Consider the following 8,989-nt stretch of genomic DNA (forward strand, 5'->3'; position numbering starts at 1 on the left):
TTCTCCAGTAACAGCCGCACTCCAGGTCACAGCACCCCTTCTTTATGACCCTGAACAGAGCTCTGTGTGGGGCTGTGCACACTCACATGTGTGCTACATTGCTCGGTAATCCATAGATGGACACTTGGACTGCTAGCTACTCTGTGTAACGCTGAGTCACAGTAAGGTGTCTACTCACTCCTCTTGGAATGCTATCAAAAAGATGAATAGCAGACTTGGTGGTCCATCGTGTAATCCTAGCACAAGTTTAGGGCCAGCCTGGTCTACATTGAGAGTTTAGGGCTATATAACAAGATCCTGTCTTAAAACAACAACAAAACCACCAAACAAACAACAATGGTTAATAAACAAAAATGGTAAATAAAGCTGGGCATAGTGGTATACTTAAATTCCAACAGAAGCAGGCAGAAGTCTGTGCATTCTGGGCCAGAAAAATAATTATGTACGTCGTATTTGGAAAAGAGAAGAGACTCAAGAAACTAAACATAGGATTACCAATGGGATCTATAAATAGGTTAATCTATAAATAAGTAGGGTATTTGTGAAATATCCTACATATGCATACATCCCAGTGAGTTGAAATTTGTATATGAAAAAGATAAGTGCGCTCTTCGAGCTCAACATTTTCACGAAATCTTTGATAATATTTTCTTCTTTGTGTTTCTACCACTAAATTGCAAACTCTTTAAAGCGCTTAAGCATGGCCTTCACCCCAAACATACATTAGACTCCCAGAGTCTTTTCTGTTTGGGAATGAACAGCTTCCTTATGACCAGGTACTTGGCCATCAAAAGTGAGAGACAAAGCAAGAAAAGAAGACCGCTAGATGAGTAAAGTACAAGCTTTTGGAACCAGTGTGATGCAACTTAACACCTTACACTGATGCAAGAGCCTGGCTGAACTTGAAAGTGTCAGCTTTCCCATGCGTGCCTTTGAGTATCATCAACGCTTCCCAACAGACCTTCAAATCAGTTTTTTGAGTAAGTTTACCTCTTCAATATGCCTTCCAGGGCAATCATTTTCGAAATGACTGGCTACTAATTGAATAACAATTTCACGAGGCCATGAGACAAAGCTCAGTCCTTGGCTCTGAAAGCCCAGCCTCCCCGGCTGCTACAACTTTGTTATTCTAATACCAAAACAACTGTAACAATACATATTTAAAATGCCACCCGCACTCAGCAGATCTGGAATGAGAGATTTATTTGGGGGAAGGAAAGGGGGAAGAAGTTAGGGCCTGAGTGGGCCATGAAGATGGAGAGAGAGAAAGAGACAGAGATAGACAGAGACATTGGGGAGCATAGGAAAAGAGAAAGAGGAGCATAGTTGGGAAGGGGTGGTGCCTAGAGAAAGAGAGAGTGGGTGGGAGTGGCAGATGGCTTATATCTGGAGCACCTGGCCTAAGTGATGTCATAGGACCTAAGGTGGCGACATAGGAGGTTGTTAGAACCCTAAAGGCCCCTGAGGGCAGGCCAGCTGAATTGCCTGCACAGTAATTTAACAAAATCATGACAGACTTAATGCATTTCTTGACAGAATCCTGATTGCTATGTAAATAACAGCTATTATTTTTATAATGAGCAAAACAGGAAGTGGCTTGAGCCTGTTTCTCAAAATGGGACATGAAGGCGTCTACAGGAAACTTGGTACGTAAACAATTTCCAGCATTAAACAGGGAAGAAAGAATGTAAAGGAAAAGATGTAGTCAAGGAAGAATGACTAAGTGAACTTAAAGGCTTGGTGCCGCATGATTAGACTCACTTATCTAGTGTTTACTCAATACAAATGTCATATTGTCAGGTCTTTCTTGCCACATGATTAGATCTGAGGTGGGAAGGTACAGCCACTTGAGCTGTCTTTATGTACAGTTCCTGAGTAAGCAAGCTCTGTATTCTAGTCGCTGACTTCACTTCTTAATCTCCCATCCCTGCCTCAACTCACACTCTATGAGGTTTCTAGGTTACCACCCTGTTCTGCCTCTTTATATCACACGTTGTCACTAAATTCAGTGCCCATTCTCCAGGAAACAGCTGCTGCAATCTGACAGTGCTGATTCCTCTCTTGTTAGGAGAGACTTCAGGTTCTTTCTGTGACCTCCTCCCCTTTTCTCTGTCCCTCTAGGTAGCCCAGGATGGACTGTAATTCACCATCTTCCTACTACAGCCTTCCAAGAGCTAGGATTATAGGCATGGGCCATCACACCCTGCTCTTCTTGTACCTTCCTGATGCAGTTTAACTACATCCTTCATGATCTTCCCCACCTGCCCACCTCTACGATTTGACTGCTCCTTAGGGTTGCATCTATCTCCTACTCTCAAGCACTCCCCTCAAGAACATTGCCTAGTCCCACACTTTTAAGTGCCTTCTCTGTGCTCAAGACTTCCCAGTGTATATTTCTAGCCCAGATCTCTCCCTGGAGCTTCAGAGTTCACCTGTCTATTGGACACATACACCTGCTTTTCTGAGAGACAATTAGTCACACTATCGATGGCAGGCATCTGAAAAGCAGAAAGATATCTTGGCCTTCTTTCTGTTTTCCTTTCATATTCCACAGCCTTTTGATGGGCCATATTCTGACAGGTGTCCTCTACATGAGCCTTCAGCTTTTTTCTTCTCTATCTTCATGAAGAAGAACTGAGCTCTGGCCTATATTCTTTCTCATTCCCCTAACTAATCAGCTGGCTTATAGGTTTGTATCCGTGTGTGTGTGTGTGTGTGTGTATTATCCCACCCAAAAAAACAAGTTCTTAAATATGTAAATATAATCATATTCCAAACTTAGGTTTTTGGGACTGAAGAGATAGATCAGAGGTTGGGAGCACTAACTGCTTTTCTGAGGAGCTGGGTTCAAATCCCAGAACCCACACGGCAGTTTTCAACTATCTATAGTTCCAGTTCCAGGAGCTACGACACCCTCATACAGGCATACATGCAGGCAAATGCAAATGTACATGAAATACATTTAAAAAACAGAAACTGACAGTGATATAAACATATGTATATATAACAAATTTAAGTTTTCCAATATGCCCAGCTGTTTGAAAAGTCAAGCTCAGCACTCAGCATAACATTCACTGTCCCTAATGATCTGGCCCTGTCAGATCATCATTAGAGAAATGTTGGAAATAAAGCAGTAGTAGTACTGCTTTATTTCCAACATTTCTCTCTTTAAAATGATGGATTCTTAGCTGTTTCCCTCCAAAACGCCTTGTTTTCAGGTTTCACATCTTTGACTACTTGAAATGAGTTTCCAGACTTGACAGCTTTTCCTTCTTGTCCTATGCTTCCATAATTATACTTATCATATGGAATGAAATATACCTGTTTGTGTATAGGTTTTTTGTATTCCTCACATGGTAGAGACCTTGACTTGATATTTTTAGCTTCCTCGGCCTTCTTTCTCAATAAAATGTATATGTCAAAAGTTGGTGCCTGGATGAGCTGATGAATGTGCAAGCACATTAACGGATTAACACATCTAAAAGAATAATGACAGCAGCTTAAGGTATCACAAGACGACCTGTTGTTAAAAAAACAAATTAGAGCAAATTCTGGAGGCTTCGAGGACAAGCAGCCAATTGTAGTCCATTAGAGGAGTGTAATAATTGTGGGTGAGGATGAGAGCACAATAAAATTAGAATTGACAGGGGAAAAAATTTACAAGAGATCTGGATGTAGGGAAAACGATGGCAAACTCAGGCTCCAACACCAGCTGATCCAGTACATAGAGTGATCCAAGTTCATTCAGATAACTTTTCAAAGCCAAGATTGTGCAGTCAAGAGTGGCTTCAAACTGAAGACATCTGACTCAGCATGATTCAGGGAAAAGGGGACAGATCTGAACCAAGTACAAACTGGGTTTTGCGAAGACACTGTTAAAACTGCCCATAGCACCTGCACTGGGCAGCGCACACTCACTTCCCACTCACCCATCCCATGCAGCCTTCCTTCTGTTCTGTAGCCAGCTGGGAAGAGACTAAACATGTAACAGAAATAAACATCTTCAGGCTTGCGCTGAGGTGGTGACACACGCCTTTAATCCCAGCCCTTGGGAGGCAGAAGCAGGCAGATCCTTGAGTTTGAGGCCCCCCCATGTCTACAAGTAGAACCCAGGACAGCCAGGGCTACAGAGGGAAACCCTGTCTTAACGCCCACACCCCGCCCAAATCTTCAAGCATGGGAGCCAGAGAGAGGGTTAATCAGTTAGAGTGCATGCTATACTGCTCTTGCAGAGGACTCACTTTGTTGATTCATAATTGCTTGTAACTCCAACTCCAAATATGTAAATCTGAGCACACTGTAACTATAACATTTTCATTACTCCCAGATGTTTGAAAGTTCAAGATTCTCAGCATGACATTCAAAGTTCTCCAAGGTCTGGCCCCACCTCCTCCAGCTTCATTTCCGATACCCTTCTCTTTAAAATGAGGGACTGCTAACAATTATCTCATTTTAAAAAGGTGGAGGGCACGTCATGCATTAAGAAAAGACTTTCAAGAAGTGATATAAAAAGACAGAGCAGAAATAAAATGAGAGGGCCAGCAAGATGGCTCAGTGGGTAGAGGCTCCTCCCACCAAACTGGATGATCTGAGTCAAGGGCCCAGGACGCACATGGTAAACTGACTGGGGCACCACACACATACACACTCACACACAAAATAAATGAGAGGTGTTTTTTTTTTTTTTTAATGAAATGGAAAACAAAGAATTAAAGAATAGAAACAAGAAGAGCCAAACTAGAAGGATGACCACCTAGACTTGGGATCCACTGGGTATCCGGTGCAAGGAGTGAAAAATGTCTCTCTCAGGGTCTAAGGTTTTAGAGCTGCAGTTCTCAACCTCCCCAATGCTGTGACCCTCTCATTTAAAGTGAAAGACCAAAACTTGAGAGAATTATATAGCAAGACACTGTTAAAGCTATTTGAAGGTAGATCTCAGATGTAAGGTATTTTTAGGTCAGGCATGGTAGTCTGTACTTTTATGGGTGGCTGGGACAGAAGAATCCCACGTTTGGGGCCATCTGGTTGCACCTGTTCTTCATTCCTAACAAAAGAAAATAATATTTTAGGCGTGGTGGCATGGTGCATGCAATGAACCCCAACATTTGGAAGGCTAAAGCTCAAGGTTTGCAGAAAGTTCCAGGCCAATGTACACTACATAGCAAGACCATGTCCAGCACTTCTTTTCCACTTAAATCTTTATAGTGTTTTTAAAGATTATCTGTGTGTATTACTTTGAAAAATTATGGCCATATCCCCACTCTTCATATCATTCATCTTGTCTGATTAAAACTAGGGCATTTCTCAGACACTTAGGAACTTACTTTTCATTCCCACCTAAATATCTTATTGCTTAGTTATAGGCACATCCAATTAACTGCATTTTGGTATACATGTGAAGTACATTGTGGAATTTTGCTGGATAATGTTAAAGTCTGACATTTCTGGATAGCCTCAACGCTCTGTTTATGATCATGGACTCCGTTTTCTCAGCAGGGTTCTTTCCCCACCAGGCCTGGGTACCCCAGATCATGTAAGGAGTATCACACAGCCTTCAGAGAAAGAGCTCAGGCCTGACCCTTTCCTGATGAGCAAGCACCTGAGGATTTCTGGAGATCCCCACCCTATCCTAATAAGATGTCTTGACCTTCCCCCAATGACCTTTGACTTTTTCTGGAGCCCTCCCCCAGCCGTGGACGACTAAGAACTGCGTCCTTCTTGTGGTGATAGGGTAGCGCTATTGCATGCAAATGAGGCCCTAAACCACTGCTTGGACATCGAGTATCCCTAGCACTTCTAACCCCGGCAAATCAAACACATTCACCCTCAAAACCCTCCCAATGCCCAAGGCTTACAAGTTCCTGATTTCACAGGAAATAAATGTATGTGCTGCACACCCACGCTTAGCTGTCAATCAGGCAGCTACCTGCTTCTTGCCTGGAGCATTTGGACTGCCCAAGGCCTGACTGCCAGCCAGCTTCCATGGTTTCACTAGATCTGTGTCCCTGCCTCCTGCCCTCTGGGCTTGGGCCTCATTGGGCCTTTGTTTTGGCTGCAAGCCTCCCAGGCATGGGCTTTTGTCTGAATCCCTTAGCCAAAGGGCTGTTAACACTTTGGTATCATCACAGGCTTCTGGAACTCCTGAATTTCCACTGCCTCTGATATCAACCATATCATTCTAAAAGAGATAACTAACTGTAACACTTTGTGGAAAACTATTTCCACACCTCGGCCTACTGAATGGCCTCGCCTTCAAGTGTTCCAGTCATTCCTGGGAGACCCGGAACCTTGTTCCTGCCCAGAAGCCTGGGTCTCTGGCATGGCATTCTTCCAGGTGGGCAGCCCTGTGCCACGTGCAGCGGCTTGGGGGAATGTCAGGCAACTGCCCAGGCCCTCACTGGCCCTGTCAATAAAAGAAAAGACTACCTCTGCTCCTGCTGAAAGGAAAGTGACAGTACATGTATGGGATGAAAAACTTCTAAACACTTGAGAGTGTACTCACCACTATGGCATATGCCTATAGTCCTGGCTATTACCAGATAACTCAGGTGGCTGAAGTGGCAGGAATCATTTGAACCCCTGAGTCTAAGAAGAGCTACATCCAAAGAAATGAGAAAAACAAACCCTGGAGGGTTGTAGGTAATATGTGAGCAAAACTAACTGGTCTATCTGGTGTTATTTTCCAATTTCCCTCTTTATCTATCACTGCGTGACAACACACTCCCAAAATTAGCAGCACTGAATCATAAACATTTCATCACAGCTTTGCTGGGGTAGCGTCTTAAGAGCTGGTGAGTGAGCTGAGCAGCGTGACTCAGTCTCATGCTGTTGCAATCGAGACTAAGGCTGAATTCATCACAAGTTATCCTGGGGCTGGACACCTGTGACCAACACAACCCCCTTGCCTGACTGCTGGCAGGAGGGCTTGGTTCCCTGTTGACTGTTCTTTCCAGGTGGGGCTTTTTGTCGTTCTGCTGATATCCTCAAGGTATGGCAGCGGACTTCCCCCAGAGAGAGTGATGCGAGGGAGAGTAAAAAGGAAAGCTTCAGTATTTTTTTTTTTTTCTTACGTCCTAGTTCCAGAAATTGTTTGCTGTCACATCCACTCTAATCATCAGGAAGAAATCACTAATCTGGGGAAGAGGAATTAAGCTCTATTTTCTAAAGTGCTAAGTGTCAAAGCTGTGCGCACATTTCAAAATCACTGTAACCATCAGTACTAAATTATAGGCGTGTAGACTAGAAGACCATGTGTGGTTGATGAGGTCCTAAATCTTTTTGGTTACTTAATTTAAAAAAAAAAACATTTTATTTAGTTGTTTGTTTTTGTTTTGGTATGAGTGTTTTGCCTACGTGTGTTTGGGCAGCTTGTGCATGTGTGCAGTACCCATGGAGACCAGAAGGAGGCATCAGATCCCCTGAGACGGGAATACAGCTGTTTGAAAACTAAACGTTCATGGGAGTTCTGGGAATCAAATGCCCTATCCTCTGATCCGCTGGAAGAGCAGCCAGTGCTCTTAACCGTTGCACCTTTTTGTCCTCTGTCACACCACTTTTAATGACTCCTGAGTAAACTAAGAATATCTTGTATTTTCATATCTCTTCTATTCTACTCTGGCACTTAAACTTCTTTGAGTACTAGTGACATTTCTTAGACTGTTTTTAAAATTTATTTTTACTTCTAATTCTGTGTGTGTGTGTGTGTGTGTGTGTGTGTGCGCGCGCGCGCCACATGCATGAATGAACTTGCCTGTGGAGGCCAGAGGAAGATACCAAATGCACTGGGCTGGAGTTACACGATATTTTTGAACCACAAGACATAGACACTGAGAAGCAAACTTGGGTTTGCTCCCAACTTGCTGAACTACAAAAACTGTGACATTTTGAAATGTTTGTGGTTCAATGTACAGTATATTCTGCTGAACCACCTCTCTAGCTCCTAGACACTTGTTAAATATCTCTGTTTATCTGTTAAAGTGCTTTACATATTTTATGTATATAAGTATACATCAGTTCATTTACATACATATAAGTAGTTTGTATTTTCAGTGTCTGAGCTATATCCATAAGCAATAAATAGTCATCATCTGTGTGTCAGTTCTTGGGCTTTCTTCAGGGGGTGAGAAAAGACAGTAAACATTAATCACATTTATGAATATATACTCACAAACTGAATTACACTTTCATACACACATACTCTCATACACACACAGAAATGGGGTTACTGCAGGCATGAGGAAAATAGAAAGTCCAGCTGAAGTTAGAATTTTGCCAATGGGTAAGAGGAAGAAGAATCAGGAGTTGAAAAGATTGATGAAAGTGATATTAAAATCACATTCCAACTATGCTCAGGTATTTTTTTTTAACCTCAGAGAAAAAAAACTTGTACTCTGTTTTATGTGTGGGGGATGTTCTGTTTACCACTTAGATGCCTAGTGCATCGGATACTGAAGCTGGAGGCGTGGGAATGGTTGTGAGCTGCCAGCTGAGGGCTTGTTATTGAGCCAGGACCTCCGGAAGAGCAGTCAGTGTTCTAACTGCTAACCTAGCTTTCCAGCTCTGCATGAGCAGATTTTTGTTCAACTATACCAAATTGGGCTGCCTGTTACTCTCTGCCTTGTCTTTTCTTCTTCTTGCTGTTAGAGCTGACATATATTGGTATGAACCTGCTCATCTGATCAGAATATTATAACTGGGTGGGAGAAAGGATGATCCCTGACTGAGTTATCTTTGCTTACTGTCTACTTCAAGACCCAAATTTAGAAAACAAAACAAAACACAACACAACAGAACACTCACATAATACCCACACCATTTTCTCCAAATAAATTTGGAGATCTTTGTCACTTTGGGCATTAATTCACATAACTTTATATGTATTTGTAAAGCATATTCACTTATTTTTAGGGTGTCAAGGTTAACCCCGGCTGTTTGCTAGACAAGTGTTCTACCAATGTTATACTCCTGGCCTGAGAATAACAATTTAAAA

The sequence above is a fragment of the Psammomys obesus genome, unplaced genomic scaffold, assembly GCF_907164565.1.
Source record: "Psammomys obesus unplaced genomic scaffold, mPsaObe1.curated_primary_1811, whole genome shotgun sequence".
NCBI classification, from domain to species: Eukaryota; Metazoa; Chordata; class Mammalia; order Rodentia; family Muridae; genus Psammomys; species Psammomys obesus.